The sequence below is a fragment of the Salvelinus namaycush genome, unplaced genomic scaffold (genome assembly GCF_016432855.1).
Source record: "Salvelinus namaycush isolate Seneca unplaced genomic scaffold, SaNama_1.0 Scaffold3731, whole genome shotgun sequence".
In the NCBI taxonomy this organism is placed as follows: Eukaryota; Metazoa; Chordata; class Actinopteri; order Salmoniformes; family Salmonidae; genus Salvelinus; species Salvelinus namaycush.
In genome coordinates, this window is record NW_024060710.1 from 1 (window position 1) to 21,690 (window position 21,690).

The following is a 21,690-nucleotide window of genomic DNA, read 5'->3' on the forward strand; positions in this document are numbered from 1 at the left end:
GTAGGTTATCGCACATATATACCATTTCAAATTGTTTGGTTTCCTCCAAACATAACAATGGTCATCATGGCCAAACAGTTCTATTTTTGTTTCATCAGACCAGAGGACATTTCTCCAAAAAGTAGGATCTTTGTCCCAAACTGTAGTCTGGCATTTTTATGGCGGGTTGGAGCAGTAGCTTCTTCCTTGCTGAGCGGCATTTCAGGTTCTGTTGACATAGGACTCGTTTGACTGTGGATATAGATACTTTTGTACCTGTTTCCTCAAGCATCTTCACAAGGTCCTTTGCTGTTGTTCTGGGATTGATTTGCACTTTTCGCACAAAAGTACATTCATCTCTAGGAGACAGAACACGTCTCTTTCCTGAGCGGTATGAAGGCTGCGTGGTCCCATGGTGTTTATACTTGCGTACTATTTTTGTTATTGATGAACGTGGTACCTTCAGGCATTTGGAAATTGCTCCCAAGGATGAACCAGACTTGTGGAGGTCTACATTTTATTTCTGAGGTCTTGGCTGATTTCTTTTGATTTTCCCATGATGTCAAGCAAAGAGGCACTGAGTTTGAAGGTAGGCCATGAAATACATCTACAGGTACACCTCCAATTGACTCAAATGATGTCAATTAGCCTATCAGAAGCTTCTAAAGCCATGACATCATTTTCGGGATATTTCCAAGCTGTTTAAAGGCACAGCCAACTTAGTGTATGTAAACTTCTGACCCACTGGATTTGTTATACAGTGAATTAGAAGTGATATTATCTGTCTGTAAACAATTTTGGGAAAAATGACTTCAGGGAACTTGGTGTTCTGAATTGTTCTTTACTATTCTCTGAGTTAACTTGGATTCTTTCTTAACCTGTTTGGGCTGCAAGCCCGATGTCGGTACACTTATGACAACATCCAGCTCAATTGCAGGGCGCGAAATTCAAAATCTATTTTTTTTAAATATTTAACTTTCACACATTAACAAGTCCAATACAGCATTTGAAAGATAAACATCTTGTTAATCCAGCCAACGTGTCCGATTTTTAAAATGTTTTACAGCAAAAACACCACGTATATTTATGTTAGTTCACCACCAAATACAAAAGAGGACAGACATTTTTCACAGCACAGGTAGCATGCACAAAGCCAACCTAACTAACCAAGATCCAACCAAACAAACCTAGAAACAACTTCCTCAGATGACAGTCCTATAACATGTTACACAATAAATCTATATTTTGTTCGAAAAATGTGCATATTTGAGCTATAAATCAGTTTTACATTGATGCTACCATCATAGCTACAGTCAGAAATAGCACGGGAGTAGCCAGAGTAAATACAGACACCAACGTCAACTACCTAATTACTCATCATAAAACATTTCAGAAAAATATATGGTGTATAGCAAAATGAAAGACAAAGATCTTGTGAATACAGACAATATTTCCGATTTTTTAAGTGTTTTACAGCGAAAACACAATATATCGTTATATTAGCTTACTGCAATGGCTAACACACAACAGCATTGATTCCAAGTAATCGGTAGCGATAGCACAGCTCGACAGATATATGAAATAGCATCCCAAATTGGGTCCTTATCTTTGTTGATCTTCCATCAGAATGTTGTAAAGGGGTCCATTGTCCAGAACCTTCTTTGTTTGGATCCAGAACGAACTATTTCCCTCTTGAATTAGCAAGCACACTGGCCGTGCGGCACTAACCTCTCCTTCTTGAAAAAATTCTTCCAACGCATCATGTCTAAAGTCCCGAATAAATTTCAATAATATAATTAAACTATATTAAAAAAACATACTTTAGGATGATATTGTGACATGTATCAAGTAAAATCGAAGCCGGAGATCATATTCACCTATAACGACGGTTTTCCAGGAGGCAATTCCAGGTCCAACTTCGCGCCTTCGAAACAAAAAATAATGGCGGACCTCTCACTCAAAGATGATGTATTCAATCCCTGAACGAGATATTCAAGTCATTTCTGCTCTCACTTCCGCATGACACCCAAGGGAAGGCGTATGACGTGTTTCTATAGTCCCAAGTGACATGCCCTTTTATAGACAAGCTCTTGAAAAAAGACCTCGCATTTGGAAATCTCACTTCCGGATAGGAAATGGGCTGCAGAAAGAGTTCTGGTTCACTTAGAGAAATAATTCAAATGGTTTAAGAAACTAGAGAGTGTTTTCTATCCAATGGTAATGATAATATGCATATTGTACGAGCAAGAATTGAGTAGGAGGCCGTTTGAAATGGCCACCTCTTTCCAGGTTACTCAATGCTGCCCCTTGCAGCCATAAGAAGTTAATTAGGAAACTGGAAATGCACGTTTTATTCTCTATAGGGGAATGTGCGAACAACAGGCAAATGTATATCTTATAGGCACATTTATGAGGTAGGAAAAGGGTCCGCCTCAAGTCGGATTTCAGCATTTAGTGTTCTACGGTCCTCTGCTATACCAACTGAGCTATTGAATGTGGTGAATTGTGGAAAAACTTGAAGTGTTTAGAATTCTTCTGTATGATTGGATTCGTACACCTAGACTATTCTTTAAGGAAACGTGAAATGCACATTTTATTCTCTATAGGGGGATGTGCGAACAACAGGTAAAAATACTGTTTGGGGCGCATTGATGAGGCAGAAAAATTATCCTCCTTCGAGCCGGATTTGAACCAGCGACCTAAGGATTTCAGCATTTAGCATTCTACAGTCCTCCGCTCTACCAACTGAGCTATCGAAGGGACATGGAAAAACCATTGGAGCAAAAGGTACATGTTTGAACCGTAGCATTGAGTTGAATCTTTTCTACCAGATGTTGATCAATGTTGACCATTCAGCAATGGTGAGATTTCCGTGTATTGAGCACTCGTCAGAGCTGCCGAAATGTCCACAAACGGGTCTTTCCAGGCACAACTTTCTTCAATTATGGAGACGCTGATGACGTCTGCCGTTGCAGAGATTACAAAACGGGGGTACCAGTTTTGTGAATTTAGTAGGTTATCGCACATATATACCATTTCAAATTGTTTGGTTTCCTCCAAACATAACAATGGTCATCATGGCCAAACAGTTCTATTTTTGTTTCATCAGACCAGAGGACATTTCTCCAAAAAGTAGGATCTTTGTCCCCAAACTGTAGTCTGGCATTTTTATGGCGGGTTGGAGCAGTAGCTTCTTCCTTGCTGAGCGGCATTTCAGGTTCTGTTGACATAGGACTCGTTTGACTGTGGATATAGAAACTTTTGTACCTGTTTCCTCAAGCATCTTCACAAGGTCCTTTGCTGTTGTTCTGGGATTGATTTGCACTTTTCGCACAAAAGTACGTTCATCTCTAGGAGACAGAACACGTCTCTTTCCTGAGCGGTATGAAGGCTGCGTGGTCCCATGGTGTTTATACTTGCGTACTATTTTTTGTTATTGATGAACGTGGTACCTTCAGGCATTTGGAAATTGCTCCCAAGGATGAACCAGACTTGTGGAGGTCTACATTTTATTTCTGAGGTCTTGGCTGATTTCTTTTGATTTTCCCATGATGTCAAGCAAAGAGGCACTGAGTTTGAAGGTAGGCCATGAAATACATCTACAGGTACACCTCCAATTGACTCAAATGATGTCAATTAGCCTATCAGAAGCTTCTAAAGCCATGACATCATTTTCGGGATATTTCCAAGCTGTTTAAAGGCACAGCCAACTTAGTGTATGTAAACTTCTGACCCACTGGATTTGTTATACAGTGAATTAGAAGTGATATTATCTGTCTGTAAACAATTTTGGGAAAAATGACTTCAGGGAACTTGGTGTTCTGAATTGTTCTTTACTATTCTCTGAGTTAACTTGGATTCTTTCTTAACCTGTTTGGGCTGCAAGCCCGATGTCGGTACACTTATGACAACATCCAGCTCAATTGCAGGGCGCGAAATTCAAAATCTATTTTTTTTAAATATTTAACTTTCACACATTAACAAGTCCAATACAGCATTTGAAAGATAAACATCTTGTTAATCCAGCCAACGTGTCCGATTTTTAAAATGTTTTACAGCAAAAACACCACGTATATTTATGTTAGTTCACCACCAAATACAAAAGAGGACAGACATTTTTCACAGCACAGGTAGCATGCACAAAGCCAACCTAACTAACCAAGATCCAACCAAACAAACCTAGAAACAACTTCCTCAGATGACAGTCCTATAACATGTTACACAATAAATCTATATTTTGTTCGAAAAATGTGCATATTTGAGCTATAAATCAGTTTTACATTGATGCTACCATCATAGCTACAGTCAGAAATAGCACGGGAGTAGCCAGAGTAAATACAGACACCAACGTCAACTACCTAATTACTCATCATAAAACATTTCAGAAAAATATATGGTGTATAGCAAAATGAAAGACAAAGATCTTGTGAATACAGACAATATTTCCGATTTTTTAAGTGTTTTACAGCGAAAACACAATATATCGTTATATTAGCTTACTGCAATGGCTAACACACAACAGCATTGATTCCAAGTAATCGGTAGCGATAGCACAGCTCGACAGATATATGAAATAGCATCCCAAATTGGGTCCTTATCTTTGTTGATCTTCCATCAGAATGTTGTAAAGGGGTCCATTGTCCAGAACCTTCTTTGTTTGGATCCAGAACGAACTATTTCCCTCTTGAATTAGCAAGCACACTGGCCGTGCGGCACTAACCTCTCCTTCTTGAAAAAATTCTTCCAACGCATCATGTCTAAAGTCCCGAATAAATTTCAATAATATAATTAAACTATATTAAAAAAACATACTTTAGGATGATATTGTGACATGTATCAAGTAAAATCGAAGCCGGAGATCATATTCACCTATAACGACGGTTTTCCAGGAGGCAATTCCAGGTCCAACTTCGCGCCTTCGAAACAAAAAATAATGGCGGACCTCTCACTCAAAGATGATGTATTCAATCCCTGAACGAGATATTCAAGTCATTTCTGCTCTCACTTCCGCATGACACCCAAGGGAAGGCGTATGACGTGTTTCTATAGTCCCAAGTGACATGCCCTTTTATAGACAAGCTCTTGAAAAAAGACCTCGCATTTGGAAATCTCACTTCCGGATAGGAAATGGGCTGCAGAAAGAGTTCTGGTTCACTTAGAGAAATAATTCAAATGGTTTAAGAAACTAGAGAGTGTTTTCTATCCAATGGTAATGATAATATGCATATTGTACGAGCAAGAATTGAGTAGGAGGCCGTTTGAAATGGCCACCTCTTTCCAGGTTACTCAATGCTGCCCCTTGCAGCCATAAGAAGTTAATTAGGAAACTGGAAATGCACGTTTTATTCTCTATAGGGGAATGTGCGAACAACAGGCAAATGTATATCTTATAGGCACATTTATGAGGTAGGAAAAGGGTCCGCCTCAAGTCGGATTTCAGCATTTAGTGTTCTACGGTCCTCTGCTATACCAACTGAGCTATTGAATGTGGTGAATTGTGGAAAAACTTGAAGTGTTTAGAATTCTTCTGTATGATTGGATTCGTACACCTAGACTATTCTTTAAGGAAACGTGAAATGCACATTTTATTCTCTATAGGGGGATGTGCGAACAACAGGTAAAAATACTGTTTGGGGCGCATTGATGAGGCAGAAAAATTATCCTCCTTCGAGCCGGATTTGAACCAGCGACCTAAGGATTTCAGCATTTAGCATTCTACAGTCCTCCACTCTACCAACTGAGCTATCGAAGGGACATGGAAAAACCATTGGAGCAAAAGGTACATGTTTGAACCGTAGCATTGAGTTGAATCTTTTCTACCAGATGTTGATCAATGTTGACCATTCAGCAATGGTGAGATTTCCGTGTATTGAGCAGCTCGTCAGAAGCTGCCGAAATGTCCACAAACGGGTCTTTCCAGGCACAACTTTCTTCAATTATGGAGACGCTGATGACGTCTGCCGTTGCAGAGATTACAAAACGGGGGTACCAGTTTTGTGAATTTAGTAGGTTATCGCACATATATACCATTTCAAATTGTTTGGTTTCCTCCAAACATAACAATGGTCATCATGGCCAAACAGTTCTATTTTTGTTTCATCAGACCAGAGGACATTTCTCCAAAAAGTAGGATCTTTGTCCCCAAACTGTAGTCTGGCATTTTTATGGCGGGTTGGAGCAGTAGCTTCTTCCTTGCTGAGCGGCATTTCAGGTTCTGTTGACATAGGACTCGTTTGACTGTGGATATAGAAACTTTTGTACCTGTTTCCTCAAGCATCTTCACAAGGTCCTTTGCTGTTGTTCTGGGATTGATTTGCACTTTTCGCACAAAAGTACGTTCATCTCTAGGAGACAGAACACGTCTCTTTCCTGAGCGGTATGAAGGCTGCGTGGTCCCATGGTGTTTATACTTGCGTACTATTTTTTGTTATTGATGAACGTGGTACCTTCAGGCGTTTGGAAATTGCTCCCAAGGATGAACCAGACTTGTGGAGGTCTACATTTTATTTCTGAGGTCTTGGCTGATTTCTTTTGATTTTCCCATGATGTCAAGCAAAGAGGCACTGAGTTTGAAGGTAGGCCATGAAATACATCTACAGGTACACCTCCAATTGACTCAAATGATGTCAATTAGCCTATCAGAAGCTTCTAAAGCCATGACATCATTTTCGGGATATTTCCAAGCTGTTTAAAGGCACAGCCAACTTAGTGTATGTAAACTTCTGACCCACTGGATTTGTTATACAGTGAATTAGAAGTGATATTATCTGTCTGTAAACAATTTTGGGAAAAATGACTTCAGGGAACTTGGTGTTCTGAATTGTTCTTTACTATTTTCGGAGTTAACTTGGATTCTTTCTTAATTAGGAAACTGGAAATGCACGTTTTATTCTCTATAGGGGAATGTGCGAACAACAGGCAAATGTATATCTTATAGGCACATTTATGAGGTAGGAAAAGGGTCCGCCTCAAGTCGGATTTCAGCCTTTAGTGTTCTACGGTCCTCTGCTATACCAACTGAGCTATTGAATGTGGTGAATTGTGGAAAAACTTGAAGTGTTTTGAATTCTTCTGTATGATTGGATTCGTACACCTAGACTATTCTTTAACCTTTCACGAGCCTCTACCCCGGGTCCGGGAGCACCCCCCACCCCCCCCCCCACACTGATTAGCATCGCTAGCATAGCGTCACAATTAAATAGTAGCATCTAAATATCATTAAATCACAAGTCCAAGACACCTAATGAAAGATACAGATCTTGTGAATAAAGCCACCATTTCAGATTTTTAAAATGTTTTACAGGGAAGACACAATATGTAAATCTATTAGCTAAACACGTTAGCAAAAGACACCATTTTTCTTTGTCCACCATTTTTTCTCTCCACCAGTAGCTATCACCAATTTGGCTAAACTAAGATATTGATAGCCACTAACCAAGAAAAAACCTCATCAGATGACAGTCTGATAACATATTTATGGTATAGGATAGGTCTTGTTAGAAAAATGTGCATATTTCAGGTATAAATCATAGTTTGCCATTGCAGCCACCATCACAAATCTCACCAAAGCGACTAGAATTACTACAGAGAGCAACTTGTATTACCAATTTACTCATCATAAAACATTTCTTAAAAATACACAGCACATAGCAATGGAAAGACACAGATCTTGTGAATTCAGACAACATTTCAGATTTTCTAAGTGTTTTACGGCGAAAACACAATAAATCGTTATATTAGCATACCACATATGCAAACGTTACCCGAGCACTGATTCAAGCCAAAGAGAGCGATATCGTTATCATCGCCAAAATATATTAATTTTTTCACTAACCTTCTCAGAATTCTTCCGATGACACTCCTGTAACATCATATTACAACATACATATAGAGTTTGTTCGAAAATGTGCATATTTAGCCACCAAAATCATGGTTAGACAATGATAAAAGTAGCCCAGCTGGTCAGAAAATGTCGTGCGCCATATTAGACAGTGATCTAGTCTTATACATAAATACTCATAAACTTGACTAAAAAATATAGGGTGGACAGCGATTGATAGACAATTTAATTCTTAATACAATCGCGGAATTACATTTTTTTAATTATCCTTACTTTTCAATACAGGTTGCGCCAAGCGAAGCTACACCTAACAAAATGGCGGAACGTGCGTTTAACATTTTTCTACAGAACAACGATTTATCATCTTAAATATTTCTTACTATGAGGTGATCTTCCATCAGAATCTTGGGCAATGTATCCTTTCTTGGGTCTAATCTTCTTTTGGTCGAAAGATGTCCTCTTGTCTGTCGAAATGCCCACTAACGTTCGACCGGGACCCCGAAACGTGCCCGGCGCTTCAAAGTGCACAACAAAGCAATGCCTCAAAATCGCACTAAACGGATATAAATTGCTATAAAACGGTTCAAATTAACTACCTTATGATGTTGTTAACACCTATAACGAGTAAAAATATGACCGGAGAAATATTACTGGCTAAACAACAGCTTGGAAGGAGGCGAGTCCGACATCCTTCGCGCGCCAGGCGCAGGCAGCCAAAGAAAGTTACTTCCGGTATTTGGTGATTTATAGAGGCACTGATTGCGCAATCGACTCCATTCAAAGCGTCATCACGTACTGACATCCAGGGGAAGACGTAAGAAGTGTCTGTTTCTCCATAGCATTTACACGGACCTTTAAACTGACTCCAGATCAGGGGCCAAGATGTCTGAAATCTGACTCCCTATCATGAAAAGTGCTGTAGATTGAGTTCTGTTTCACTCAGAGACAAAATTCCAACGGCTATAGAAACTAAAGAGTGTTTTCTATCCAATAATAATAATAATATGCATATTGTACGAGCAAGAATTGAGTACTAGGCAGTTTAATCTGTAGAGCAAATTATGCTAATGCGAAACAGCACCCCCTATAGTTGCAAGAAGTTAAGGAAACGTGAAATGCACATTTTATTCTCTATAGGGGGATGTGCGAACAAAAGGTAAAAATACTGTTTGGGGCGCATTGATGAGGCAGAAAAATGATCCTCCTTCGAGCCGGATTTGAACCAGCGACCTAAGGATTTCAGCATTTAGCATTCTACAGTCCTCCGCTCTACCAACTGAGCTATCGAAGGGACATGGAAAAACCATTGGAGCAAAAGGTACATGTTTGAACCGTAGCATTGAGTTGAATCTTTTCTACCAGATGTTGATCAACGTTGACCATTCAGCAATGGTGAGATTTCCGTGTATTGAGAGCTCGTCAGAACTGCCGAAATGTCCACAAACGGGTCTTTCCAGGCACAACTTTCTTCAATTATGGAGACGCTGATGACGTCTGCCGTTGCAGAGATTACAAAACGGGGGTACCAGTTTTGTGAATTTAGTAGGTTATCGCACATATATACCATTTCAAATTGTTTGGTTTCCTCCAAACATAACAATGGTCATCATGGCCAAACAGTTCTATTTTTGTTTCATCAGACCAGAGGACATTTCTCCAAAAAGTAGGATCTTTGTCCCCAAACTGTAGTCTGGCATTTTTATGGCGGGTTGGAGCAGTAGCTTCTTCCTTGCTGAGCGGCATTTCAGGTTCTGTTGACATAGGACTCGTTTGACTGTGGATATAGAAACTTTTGTACCTGTTTCCTCAAGCATCTTCACAAGGTCCTTTGCTGTTGTTCTGGGATTGATTTGCACTTTTCGCACAAAAGTACGTTCATCTCTAGGAGACAGAACACGTCTCTTTCCTGAGCGGTATGAAGGCTGCGTGGTCCCATGGTGTTTATACTTGCATACTATTTTTTGTTATTGATGAACGTGGTACCTTCAGGCGTTTGGAAATTGCTCCCAAGGATGAACCAGACTTGTGGAGGTCTACATTTTATTTCTGAGGTCTTGGCTGATTTCTTTTGATTTTCCCATGATGTCAAGCAAAGAGGCACTGAGTTTGAAGGTAGGCCATGAAATACATCTACAGGTACACCTCCAATTGACTCAAATGATGTCAATTAGCCTATCAGAAGCTTCTAAAGCCATGACATCATTTTCGGGATATTTCCAAGCTGTTTAAAGGCACAGCCAACTTAGTGTATGTAAACTTCTGACCCACTGGATTTGTTATACAGTGAATTAGAAGTGATATTATCTGTCTGTAAACAATTTTGGGAAAAATGACTTCAGGGAACTTGGTGTTCTGAATTGTTCTTTACTATTTTCGGAGTTAACTTGGATTCTTTCTTAATTAGGAAACTGGAAATGCACGTTTTATTCTCTATAGGGGAATGTGCGAACAACAGGCAAATGTATATCTTATAGGCACATTTATGAGGTAGGAAAAGGGTCCGCCTCAAGTCGGATTTCAGCATTTAGTGTTCTACGGTCCTCTGCTATACCAACTGAGCTATTGAATGTGGTGAATTGTGGAAAAACTTGAAGTGTTTTGAATTCTTCTGTATGATTGGATTCGTACACCTAGACTATTCTTTAAGGAAACGTGAAATGCACATTTTATTCTCTATAGGGGGATGTGCGAACAAAAGGTAAAAATACTGTTTGGGGCGCATTGATGAGGCAGAAAAATGATCCTCCTTCGAGCCGGATTTGAACCAGCGACCTAAGAATTTCAGCATTTAGCATTCTACAGTCCTCCGCTCTACCAACTGAGCTATCGAAGGGACATGGAAAAACCATTAGAGCAAAAGGTACATGTTTGAACCGTAGCATTGAGTTGAATCTTTTCTACCAGATGTTGATCAACGTTGACCATTCAGCAATGGTGAGATTTCCGTGTATTGAGAGCTCGTCAGAACTGCCGAAATGTCCACAAACGGGTCTTTCCAGGCACAACTTTCTTCAATTATGGAGACGCTGATGACGTCTGCCGTTGCAGAGATTACAAAACGGGGGTACCAGTTTTGTGAATTTAGTAGGTTATCGCACATATATACCATTTCAAATTGTTTGGTTTCCTCCAAACATAACAATGGTCATCATGGCCAAACAGTTCTATTTTTGTTTCATCAGACCAGAGGACATTTCTCCAAAAAGTAGGATCTTTGTCCCCAAACTGTAGTCTGGCATTTATATGGCGGGTTGGAGCAGTAGCTTCTTCCTTGCTGAGCGGCATTTCAGGTTCTGTTGACATAGGACTCGTTTGACTGTGGATATAGAAACTTTTGTACCTGTTTCCTCAAGCATCTTCACAAGGTCCTTTGCTGTTGTTCTGGGATTGATTTGCACTTTTCGCACAAAAGTACGTTCATCTCTAGGAGACAGAACACGTCTCTTTCCTGAGCGGTATGAAGGCTGCGTGGTCCCATGGTGTTTATACTTGCGTACTATTTTTTGTTATTGATGAACGTGGTACCTTCAGGCGTTTGGAAATTGCTCCCAAGGATGAACCAGACTTGTGGAGGTCTACATTTTATTTCTGAGGTCTTGGCTGATTTCTTTTGATTTTCCCATGATGTCAAGCAAAGAGGCACTGAGTTTGAAGGTAGGCCATGAAATACATCTACAGGTACACCTCCAATTGACTCAAATGATGTCAATTAGCCTATCAGAAGCTTCTAAAGCCATGACATCATTTTCGGGATATTTCCAAGCTGTTTAAAGGCACAGCCAACTTAGTGTATGTAAACTTCTGACCCACTGGATTTGTTATACAGTGAATTAGAAGTGATATTATCTGTCTGTAAACAATTTTGGGAAAAATGACTTCAGGGAACTTGGTGTTCTGAATTGTTCTTTACTATTTTCGGAGTTAACTTGGATTCTTTCTTAATTAGGAAACTGGAAATGCACGTTTTATTCTCTATAGGGGAATGTGCGAACAACAGGCAAATGTATATCTTATAGGCACATTTATGAGGTAGGAAAAGGGGGCCGCCTCAAGTCGGATTTCAGCATTTAGTGTTCTACGGTCCTCTGCTATACCAACTGAGCTATTGAATGTGGTGAATTGTGGAAAAACTTGAAGTGTTTTGAATTCTTCTGTATGATTGGATTCGTACACCTAGACTATTCTTTAAGGAAACGTGAAATGCACATTTTATTCTCTATAGGGGGATGTGCGAACAACAGGTAAAAATACTGTTTGGGGCGCATTGATGAGGCAGAAAAATGATCCTCCTAAGAGCCCGATTTGAACTAGCGACCTAAGGATTTCAGCATTTAGCATTCTACAGTCCTCCGCTATACCAACTGAGCTATCAAAGGGACATGGAAAAACCATTGGAGCAAAAGGTACATGTTTGAACCGTAGCATTGAGTTGAATCTTTTCTACCTGATGTTGATCAACGTTGACCATTCAGCAATGGTGAGATTTCCGTGTATTGAGCACTCGTCAGAGCTGCCGAAATGTCCACAAACGGGTCTTTCCAGGCACAACTTTCTTCAATTATGGAGACGCTGATGACGTCTGCCGTTGCAGAGATTACAAAACGGGGGTACCAGTTTTGTGAATTTAGTAGGTTATCGCACATATATACCATTTCAAATTGTTTGGTTTCCTCCAAACATAACAATGGTCATCATGGCCAAACAGTTCTATTTTTGTTTCATCAGACCAGAGGACATTTCTCCAAAAAGTAGGATCTTTGTCCCCAAACTGTAGTCTGGCATTTATATGGCGGGTTGGAGCAGTAGCTTCTTCCTTGCTGAGCGGCATTTCAGGTTCTGTTGACATAGGACTCGTTTGACTGTGGATATAGATACTTTTGTACCTGTTTCCTCCAGCATCTTCACAAGGTCCTTTGCTGTTGTTCTGAGATTGATTTGCACTTTTCGCACAAAAGTACATTAATCTCTAGGAGACAGAACACGTCTCTTTCCTGAGCGGTATGAAGGCTGCGTGGTCCCATGGTGTTTATACTTGCGTACTATTTTTTGTTATTGATGAACGTGGTACCTTCAGGCGTTTGGAAATTGCTCCCAAGGATGAACCAGACTTGTGGAGGTCTACATTTTATTTCTGAGGTCTTGGCTGATTTCTTTTGATTTTCCCATGATGTCAAGCAAAGAGGCACTGAGTTTGAAGGTAGGCCATGAAATACATCTACAGGTACACCTCCAATTGACTCAAATGATGTCAATTAGCCTATCAGAAGCTTCTAAAGCCATGACATCATTTTCGGGATATTTCCAAGCTGTTTAAAGGCACAGCCAACTTAGTGTATGTAAACTTCTGACCCACTGGATTTGTTATACAGTGAATTAGAAGTGATATTATCTGTCTGTAAACAATTTTGGGAAAAATGACTTCAGGGAACTTGGTGTTCTGAATTGTTCTTTACTATTTTCGGAGTTAACTTGGATTCTTTCTTAATTAGGAAACTGGAAATGCACGTTTTATTCTCTATAGGGGAATGTGCGAACAACAGGCAAATGTATATCTTATAGGCACATTTATGAGGTAGGAAAAGGGTCCGCCTCAAGTCGGATTTCAGCATTTAGTGTTCTACGGTCCTCTGCTATACCAACTGAGCTATTGAATGTGGTGAATTGTGGAAAAACTTGAAGTGTTTTGAATTCTTCTGTATGATTGGATTCGTACACCTAGACTATTCTTTAGGGAAACGTGAAATGCACATTTTATTCTCTATAGGGGGATGTGCGAACAACAGGTAAAAATACTGTTTGGGGCGCATTGATGAGGCAGAAAAATGATCCTCCTTAAGAGCCCGATTTGAACCAGCGACCTAAGGATTTCAGCATTTAGCATTCTACAGTCCTCCGCTATACCAACTGAGCTATCAAAGGGACATGGAAAAACCATTGGAGCAAAAGGTACATGTTTGAACCGTAGCATTGAGTTGAATCTTTTCTACCATGATGTTGATCAACGTTGACCATTCAGCAATGGTGAGATTTCCGTGTATTGAGCACTCGTCAGAGCTGCCGAAATGTCCACAAACGGGTCTTTCCAGGCACAACTTTCTTCAATTATGGAGACGCTGATGACGTCTGCCGTTGCAGAGATTACAAAACGGGGGTACCAGTTTTGTGAATTTAGTAGGTTATCGCACATATATACCATTTCAAATTGTTTGGTTTCCTCCAAACATAACAATGGTCATCATGGCCAAACAGTTCTATTTTTGTTTCATCAGACCAGAGGACATTTCTCCAAAAAGTAGGATCTTTGTCCCCAAACTGTAGTCTGGCATTTATATGGCGGGTTGGAGCAGTAGCTTCTTCCTTGCTGAGCGGCATTTCAGGTTCTGTTGACATAGGACTCGTTTGACTGTGGATATAGATACTTTTGTACCTGTTTCCTCCAGCATCTTCACAAGGTCCTTTGCTGTTGTTCTGAGATTGATTTGCACTTTTCGCACAAAAGTACATTAATCTCTAGGAGACAGAACACGTCTCTTTCCTGAGCGGTATGAAGGCTGCGTGGTCCCATGGTGTTTATACTTGCGTACTATTTTTTGTTATTGATGAACGTGGTACCTTCAGGCGTTTGGAAATTGCTCCCAAGGATGAACCAGACTTGTGGAGGTCTACATTTTATTTCTGAGGTCTTGGCTGATTTCTTTTGATTTTCCCATGATGTCAAGCAAAGAGGCACTGAGTTTGAAGGTAGGCCATGAAATACATCTACAGGTACACCTCCAATTGACTCAAATGATGTCAATTAGCCTATCAGAAGCTTCTAAAGCCATGACATCATTTTCGGGATATTTCCAAGCTGTTTAAAGGCACAGCCAACTTAGTGTATGTAAACTTCTGACCCACTGGATTTGTTATACAGTGAATTAGAAGTGATATTATCTGTCTGTAAACAATTTTGGGAAAAATGACTTCAGGGAACTTGGTGTTCTGAATTGTTCTTTACTATTTTCTGAGTTAACTTGGATTCTTTCTTAATTAGGAAACTGGAAATGCACGTTTTATTCTCTATAGGGGAATGTGCGAACAACAGGCAAATGTATATCTTATAGGCACATTTATGAGGTAGGAAAAGGGTCCGCCTCAAGTCGGATTTCAGCATTTAGTGTTCTACGGTCCTCTGCTATACCAACTGAGCTATTGAATGTGGTGAATTGTGGAAAAACTTGAAGTGTTTTGAATTCTTCTGTATGATTGGATTCGTACACCTAGACTATTCTTTAAGGAAACGTGAAATGCACATTTTATTGTCTATAGGGGGATGTGCGAACAACAGGTAAAAATACTGTTTGGGGCGCATTGATGAGGCAGAAAAATGATCCTCCTAAGAGCCGGATTTGAACCAGCGACCTAAGGATTTCAGCATTTAGCATTCTACAGTCCTCCGCTATACCAACTGAGCTATCAAAGGGACATGGAAAAACCATTGGAGCAAAAGGTACATGTTTGAACCGTAGCATTGAGTTGAATCTTTTCTACCTGATGTTGATCAACGTTGACCATTCAGCAATGGTGAGATTTCCGTGTATTGAGCACTCGTCAGAGCTGCCGAAATGTCCACAAACGGGTCTTTCCAGGCACAACTTTCTTCAATTATGGAGACGCTGATGACGTCTGCCGTTGCAGAGATTACAAAACGGGGGTACCAGTTTTGTGAATTTAGTAGGTTATCGCACATATATACCATTTCAAATTGTTTGGTTTCCTCCAAACATAACAATGGTCATCATGGCCAAACAGTTCTATTTTTGTTTCATCAGACCAGAGGACATTTCTCCAAAAAGTAGGATCTTTGTCCCCAAACTGTAGTCTGGCATTTATATGGCGGGTTGGAGCAGTAGCTTCTTCCTTGCTGAGCGGCATTTCAGGTTCTGTTGACATAGGACTCGTTTGACTGTGGATATAGATACTTTTGTACCTGTTTCCTCCAGCATCTTCACAAGGTCCTTTGCTGTTGTTCTGGGATTGATTTGCACTTTTCGCACAAAAGTACATTCATCTCTAGGAGACAGAACACGTCTCTTTCCTGAGCGGTATGAAGGCTGCGTGGTCCCATGGTGTTTATACTTGCGTACTATTTTTTGTTATTGATGAACGTGGTACCTTCAGGCGTTTGGAAATTGCTCCCAAGGATGAACCAGACTTGTGGAGGTCTACATTTTATTTCTGAGGTCTTGGCTGATTTCTTTTGATTTTCCCATGATGTCAAGCAAAGAGGCACTGAGTTTGAAGGTAGGCCATGAAATACATCTACAGGTACACCTCCAATTGACTCAAATGATGTCAATTAGCCTATCAGAAGCTTCTAAAGCCATGACATCATTTTCGGGATATTTCCAAGCTGTTTAAAGGCACAGCCAACTTAGTGTATGTAAACTTCTGACCCACTGGATTTGTTATACAGTGAATTAGAAGTGATATTATCTGTCTGTAAACAATTTTGGGAAAAATGACTTCAGGGAACTTGGTGTTCTGAATTGTTCTTTACTATTTTCGGAGTTAACTTGGATTCTTTCTTAATTAGGAAACTGGAAATGCACGTTTTATTCTCTATAGGGGAATGTGCGAACAACAGGCAAATGTATATCTTATAGGCACATTTATGAGGTAGGAAAAGGGTCCGCCTCAAGTCGGATTTCAGCATTTAGTGTTCTACGGTCCTCTGCTATACCAACTGAGCTATTGAATGTGGTGAATTGTGGAAAAACTTGAAGTGTTTTGAATTCTTCTGTATGATTTAATTCGTACACCTAGACTATTCTTTAAGGAAACGTGAAATGCACATTTTATTCTCTATAGGGGGATGTGCGAACAACAGGTAAAAATACTGTTTGGGGCGCATTGATGAGGCAGAAAAATGATCCTCCTTCGAGCCGGATTTGAACCAGTGACCTAAGGATTTCAGCATTTAGCATTCTACAGTCCTCCGCTATACCAACTGAGCTATCAAAGGGACATGGAAAAACCATTGGAGCAAAAGGTACATGTTTGAACCGTAGCATTGAGTTGAATCTTTTCTACCTGATGTTGATCAACGTTGACCATTCAGCAATGGTGAGATTTCCGTGTATTGAGCACTCGTCAGAGCTGCCGAAATGTCCACAAACGGGTCTTTCCAGGCACAACTTTCTTCAATTATGGAGACGCTGATGACGGTCTGCCGTTGCAGAGATTACAAAACGGGGGTACCAGTTTTTGTGAATTTAGTAGGTTATCGCACATATATACCATTTCAAATTGTTTGGTTTCCTCCAAACATAACAATGGTCATCATGGCCAAACAGTTCTATTTTTGTTTCATCAGACCAGAGGACATTTCTCCAAAAAGTAGGATCTTTGTCCCCAAACTGTAGTCTGGCATTTATATGGCGGGTTGGAGCAGTAGCTTCTTCCTTGCTGAGCGGCATTTCAGGTTTCTGTTTACATAGGACTCGTTTGACTGTGGATATAGATACTTTTTGTACCTGTTTCCTCCAGCATCTTCACAAGGTCCTTTGCTGTTGTTCTGAGATTGATTTGCACTTTTCGCACAAAAGTACATTAATCTCTAGGAGACAGAACACGTCTCGTTCCTGAGCGGTATGAAGGCTGCGTGGGTCCCATGGTGTTTATACTTGCGTACTATTTTTTGTTATTGATGAACGTGGTACCTTCAGGCGTTTGGAAATTGCTCCCAAGGATGAACCAGACTTGTGGAGGTCTACATTTTATTTCTGAGGTCTTGGCTGATTTCTTTTGATTTTCCCATGATGTCAAGCAAAGGAGGCACTGAGTTTGAAAGTAGGCCATGAAATACATCTACAGGTACACCTCCAGTTGACTCAAATGATGTCAATTAGCCTATCAGAATGTTCTAAAGCCATGACATCATTTTCGGTAATTTTCCCAGCTGTTTAAAGGCACAGCCAACTCAGTGTATGTAAACTACTGACCCACTCCATTTGTGATACAGTGAATTATAAGTGATATTAATCTGTCCTGTAAACAATTTGGGGAAAATGACTTCAGGAACTTGGTGTTCTGAATTGTTCTTTACTATTTTCTGAGTTAACTTGGATTCTTTCTTAATTAGGAAACTGGAAATGCACGTTTTATTCTCTATAGGGGAATGTGCGAACAACAGGCAAATGTATATCTTATAGGCGCATTTATGAGGTAGGAAAAGGGTCCTCCTCAAGTCGGATATTCAGCATTTAGTGTTCTACGGTCCTCTGCTATACCAACTGAGCTATTGAATGTGGTGAATTGTGGATAAAACTTGAAGTGTTTTGAATTTCTTCTGTATGATTGGATTCGTACACCTAGACTATTCTTTAAGGAACCGTGAAATGCACATTTTATTGTCCTATAGGGGGGATGTGCGAACAAACAGGTAAAAAATAGCTGTTTGGGGCGCATTGATGAGGCAGAAAAAGGATCCTCCTAGAGCCGGATTTGAACCAGCGACCTAAGGATTTCAGCATTTAGCAGTTCTACAGTCCTCCGCTATACCAACTGAGCTATCGAAAGGACATGGAAAAAACATTGGAGCAAAGGTACATGTTTGAACCGTAGCATTGAGTTTGAATCTTTTCTACCATGATGTTGATCAACGTTGACCATTCAGCAATGGTGAGATTTCCGTGTATTGAGCGCTCGTCAGAGCTGCCGAAATGTCCACAAACGGGTCTTTCCAGGCACAACTTTCTTCAATTATAGAGACGCTGATGACGTCTGCCGTTGCAGAGATTACAAAACGGGGTACCAGTTTTGTGAATTTAGTAGGTTATCGCACATATATACCATTTCAAATTGTTTGGTTTCCTCCAAACATAACAATGGTCATCATGGCCAAACAGTTTCTATTTTGTTTCATCAGACCAGAGGACATTTCTCCAAAAAGTAGGATCTTGTCCCCAAACTGTAGTCTGGCATTTTATATGGCGGGTTGGAGCAGTAGCTTCTTCCTTGCTGAGCGGCATTTCAGGTTCTGTTGACATAGGACTCGTTTGACTGTGGATATAGATACTTTGTACCTGTTTCCTCCAGCATCTTCACAAGGTCCTTTGCTGTTGTTCTGAGATTGATTTGCACTTTTCGCACAAAAGTACATTAATCTCTAGGAGACAGAACACGTCTCTTTCCTGAGCGGTATGAAGGCTGCGTGGTCCCATGGTGTTTATACTTGCGTACTATTTTTTGTTATTGATGAACGTGGTACCTTCAGGCGTTTGGAAATTGCTCCCAAGGATGAACCAGACTTGTGAGGTCTACATTTTATTTCTGAGGTCTTGGCTGATTTCTTTTGATTTCCCATGATGTCAAGCAAAGAGGCACTGAGTTTGAAGGTAGGCCATGAAATACATCTACAGGTACACCTCCAATTGACTCAAATGATGTCAATTAGCCTATCAGAAGCTTCTAAAGCCATGACATCATTTTCGGGATATTTCCAAGCTGTTTAAAGGCACAGCCAACTTAGTGTATGTAAACTTCTGACCCACTGGATTTGTTATACAGTGAATTAGAAGTGATATAATCTGTCTGTAAACAATTTTGGGGAAAATGACTTCAGAGAACTTGGTGTTCTGAATTGTTCTTTACTATTTTCGGAGTTAACTTGGATTCTTTCTTAATTAGGAAACTGGAAATGCACGTTTTATTCTCTATAGGGGAATGTGCGAACAACAGGCAAATGTATATCTTATAGGCGCATTTATGAGGTAGGAAAAGGGTCCTCCTCAAGTCGGATATCAGCATTTAGTGTTCTACGGTCCTCTGCTATACCAACTGAGCTATTGAATGTGGTGAATTGTGGATAAACTTGAAGTGTTTTGAATTCTTCTGTATGATTGGATTCGTACACCTAGACTATTCTTTAAGGAAACGTGAAATGCACATTTTATTCCCTATAGGGGGATGTGCGAACAACAGGTAAAAATAGTGTTTGGGGCGCATTGATGAGGCAGAAAAATGGCCCTCCTTCGAGCCAGATTTGAACCAGCGACCTAAGGATTTCAGCATTTAGCGTTCTACAGTCCTCCTCTCTACCAACTGAGCTATCGAAGGGACATGGAAAAACAATTGGAGCAAAAGGTACATGTTTGAACCGTAGCATTGAGTTGAATCTTTTCTACCAGATGTTGATCAACGTTGACCATTCAGCAATGGTGAGATTTCCGTGTATTGAGCGCTCGTCAGAACTGCCGAAATGTCCACAAACGGGTCTTTCCAGGCACAACTTTCTTCAATTATGGAGACGCTGATGACGTCTGCCGTTGCAGAGATTACAAAACGGGGTTACCAGTTTTGTGAATTTAGTAGGTTATCGCACATATATACCATTTCAAATTGTTTGGTTTCCTCCAAACATAACAATGGTCATCATGGCCAAACAGTTCTATTTTTGTTTTCATCAGACCAGAGGACATTTCTCCAAAAAGTAGGATCTTTGTCCCCAAACTGTAGTCTGGCATTTTTATGGCGGGTTGGAGCAGTACTTCTTCCTTGCTGAGCGGCATTTCAGGTTCTGTTGACATAGGACTCGTTTGACTGTGGATATAGATACTTTTGTACCTGTTTCCTCCAGCATCTTCACAAGGTCCTTTGCTGTTGTTCTGAGATTGATTTGCACTTTTCGCACAAAAGTACATTCATCTCTAGGAGACAGAACACGTCTCTTTCCTGAGCGGTATGAAGGCTGCGTGGTCCCATGGTGTTTATACTTGCGTACTATTTTTTGTATTGATGACGTGTACCTTCTGCGTTTGGAAATTGCTCCCAAGGATGAACCAGACTTGTGGAGGTCTACATTTTATTTCTGAGGTCTTGGCTGATTTCTTTTGATTTTCCCATGATGTCAAGCAAAGGCACTGAGTTTGAAGGTAGGCCATGAAATACATCTACAGGTACACCTCCAATTGACTCAAATGATGTCATTAGCCTATCAGAAGCTTCTAAAGCCATGACATCATTTTCGGGATATTTCCAAGCTGTTTAAAGGCACAGCCAACTTAGTGTATGTAAACTTCTGACCCACTGGATTTGTTATACAGTGAATTAGAAGTGATATAATCTGTCTGTAAACAATTTTGGGGAAAATGACTTCAGAGAACTTGGTGTTCTGAATTGTTCTTTACTATTTTCGGAGTTAACTTGGATTCTTTCTTATTAGGAACTGGAAATGCACGTTTTATTCTCTATAGGGGAATGTGCGAACAACAGGCAAATGTATATCTATAGGCGCATTTATGAGGTAGGAAAGGTCCTCCTCAAGTCGGATATCAGCATTTAGTGTTCTAACGGTCCTCTGCTATACCAACTGAGCTATTGAATGTGGTGAATTGTGGATAACTTGAAGTGTTTTGAATTCTTCTGTATGATTGGATTCGTACACCTAGACTATTCTTTAAGGAAACGTGAATGCACATTTTATTCCCTATAGGGGGATGTGCGAACAACAGGTAAAAAGTGTTTGGGGCGCATTGATGAGGCAGAAAATGGCCCTCCTTCGAGCCAGATTTGAACCAGCGACCTAAGGATTTCAGCATTTAGCGTTCTACAGTCCTCCTCTCTACCAACTGAGCTATCGAAGGGACATGGAAAAACAATTGGAGCAAAAGGTACATGTTTGAACCGTAGCATTGAGTTGAATCTTTTCTACCAGATGTTGATCAACGTTGACCATTCGCAATGGTGAGATTTCTGTGTATTGAGCGCTCGTCAGAACTGCCGAAATGTCACAACGGGTCTTTCCAGCACAACTTTCTTCAATTTGGAGACGCTGATGACGTCTGCCGTTGCAGAGATTACAAAACGGGGTTACCAGTTTTGTGAATTTA

General features: G+C 40.3%; 9 non-coding genes across 9 annotated transcripts; all 9 read right to left on the bottom strand.

The window, feature by feature from the left end:
* Positions 1–2,650: 2,650 nt before the first annotated feature.
* On the bottom strand, positions 2,651–2,739 carry trnay-gua. The gene is given in 2 exon segments: positions 2,651–2,686; positions 2,703–2,739. It is a non-coding gene; the product is annotated as a tRNA-Tyr (tRNA).
* A 2,903-nt stretch (positions 2,740–5,642) lies between these two features.
* trnay-gua lies at positions 5,643–5,731 on the bottom strand. The gene is given in 2 exon segments: positions 5,643–5,678; positions 5,695–5,731. It is a non-coding gene; the product is annotated as a tRNA-Tyr (tRNA).
* Positions 5,732–9,021: 3,290 nt separating this feature from the next.
* Positions 9,022–9,110, bottom strand: trnay-gua. Its single transcript is given in 2 exon segments — positions 9,022–9,057; positions 9,074–9,110. It is a non-coding gene; the product is annotated as a tRNA-Tyr (tRNA).
* A 1,453-nt stretch (positions 9,111–10,563) lies between these two features.
* On the bottom strand, positions 10,564–10,652 carry trnay-gua. Its single transcript is given in 2 exon segments — positions 10,564–10,599; positions 10,616–10,652. It is a non-coding gene; the product is annotated as a tRNA-Tyr (tRNA).
* Positions 10,653–15,192: 4,540 nt separating this feature from the next.
* trnay-gua lies at positions 15,193–15,281 on the bottom strand. The gene is given in 2 exon segments: positions 15,193–15,228; positions 15,245–15,281. It is a non-coding gene; the product is annotated as a tRNA-Tyr (tRNA).
* A 1,453-nt stretch (positions 15,282–16,734) lies between these two features.
* Positions 16,735–16,823, bottom strand: trnay-gua. The gene is given in 2 exon segments: positions 16,735–16,770; positions 16,787–16,823. It is a non-coding gene; the product is annotated as a tRNA-Tyr (tRNA).
* A 1,466-nt stretch (positions 16,824–18,289) lies between these two features.
* Positions 18,290–18,381, bottom strand: trnay-gua. The gene is given in 2 exon segments: positions 18,290–18,325; positions 18,343–18,381. It is a non-coding gene; the product is annotated as a tRNA-Tyr (tRNA).
* A 1,448-nt stretch (positions 18,382–19,829) lies between these two features.
* On the bottom strand, positions 19,830–19,918 carry trnay-gua. Its single transcript is given in 2 exon segments — positions 19,830–19,865; positions 19,882–19,918. It is a non-coding gene; the product is annotated as a tRNA-Tyr (tRNA).
* A 1,437-nt stretch (positions 19,919–21,355) lies between these two features.
* On the bottom strand, positions 21,356–21,444 carry trnay-gua. The gene is given in 2 exon segments: positions 21,356–21,391; positions 21,408–21,444. It is a non-coding gene; the product is annotated as a tRNA-Tyr (tRNA).
* Positions 21,445–21,690: the final 246 nt, after the last annotated feature.